The sequence below is a fragment of the Dasypus novemcinctus genome, chromosome 12 (assembly GCF_030445035.2).
Source record: "Dasypus novemcinctus isolate mDasNov1 chromosome 12, mDasNov1.1.hap2, whole genome shotgun sequence".
Taxonomy (NCBI): Eukaryota; Metazoa; Chordata; class Mammalia; order Cingulata; family Dasypodidae; genus Dasypus; species Dasypus novemcinctus.
Window position 1 is genome coordinate 61,399,024 of NC_080684.1, and position 1,831 is coordinate 61,400,854.

Genomic DNA, 1,831 nt, shown 5'->3' on the forward strand with positions numbered 1-1,831 from the left:
TTCATTGTTTAGTTCTCTCTTCCCGAGCATGGTGCGTCTATGGCAATGCAATTAGCACAGAGTCCTTCGACATCAAGGAACAAGGAAGCAGGTTACGGTGTTGCTTCAACATCCTTTGCACTGTGCAATCTCTCTCAGTAATCTTATATATGAGAATCAATGGGTAGAACTAAATTGTCAAATGGATAGCGTCAAAAATTTACAATTACACTAGAATCACTAATCAGTCCCCACAGGTGCTTAATCTTAATCTGAGTGCTACAGCTCCAGAGAGAAAAAAAAATGAAAACTGAGAGAAACAGACGAAGGAAGATGCTATCATCTACTCCCTAAATTCCCTAAATTAAGAACACCCTAGATTCTTAAAGTTTTCCCTCAAACAAAATAAAGATATCTGGCAGCTACTTATTTTATTTTGATCCAGAGAAATTATACAATTTGCCCATTTTACAAGTTTTTCATCTTTTGCATCCTTGGCTGATCATCTCTTTCATCTTTTGAGAACATTATCCATTATCCTTAGAGACAGCACTGATGATGAGGAATTTCAGTGGAATGCAGAATAGGAAAATTTATATTCCTGTCCTGGCTCTCATACTTATAAGTGCTGCAATGTTTTACAAGGCACTTAATCACTTTGAACCTCAGTTTCCCATTTGAAAAAATAAGCAGGTTGGAGTATTTTCTATGGCCTTATCTAGCTCCAAACCTCTACAAATTTCTGGTTATATTCTCCTTGATATAGAATGTGCGGGACAGTTACCTGTTGTCTTTCATTGCCAAACCCACCTCACTACACCTTTGCTCTGTGAAGCTTGGGGCTAGGACTCAGCCAACTATATTTCTCCTTTGTCACCTGGTTTCCTGTTGATATTCTGTCAATAGGAGGTGCTAGAGGAGATGGCTCCCTTCTCTGTCTGCTTGCTGTCTACTCATTGTCTCTGCTCATTATGTCCACTCGTTGTCTGCCCATCTTCTTTAGGAGGCACTGGGAACTGAAACCAGGACTTCCCATGTGGGAGGTGGGTGCCCAACCACTTGAGCCACATCCACTCCTGCTTATTGTGTCTGTTCGTTTGTTAGTTCACTGCCTCAGCTCGTTGCAGTAGCATACTTCCTCGCCCGTTACACCAGTTCATTGTGTCCACTCATTGCATCTGCTTGTCTTCTTTAGGAGGCACTGGGAACCAAACCCAGGACCTCGCATTTGGGAGGCAAGTGCCTAACTGCTTGAGCCACATCCACTCCCCAGTAACTAGTTTTTGAGAGCATTCTGTTGATTATATGAAAGTAAGATTATATGAAAGAGACCCTGGAGAATGGGACATATTGTCCAAATCCAAGAAAAAGGAAATATAAAACTAAAATATCCATTTTGCTTTACATAAAGAGACATAAAATAAATGTTGAAATTTTTCAAAAGCATGCCTATGCTGTCTGTTTATATAATTAATCTATATTTATAAACATTTTAGGCACCTGCTAAGTGCCATTCATTTTGCAGCTGAATACACAAAGTGGTGTCCAACAGAAATCCAAGCCAGAAAATTGTCATCTGTCCATCTTGTCATCCTGCATATCTAACTGGTCTTTGAGTCATTTCAATTGTTTTCTTCTTTGTTTATTTTTATGTCTTTAGAATCCACCCTTTCTTTTTCACCCTGGCCACAATTGCTTTGGCACAAGACTCATCCTCTTTAGCCTGAACTTTTTTTTTTTTAGATTTTTATTTTTATTTATTTCTCTCCCATTTCCCCCTGCCCCCTGTTGTCTGCTCTCTGCGTCCATTCGCTGTGTGTTCTTCTGTGTCCACTTGCATTCTTGTCAGGCA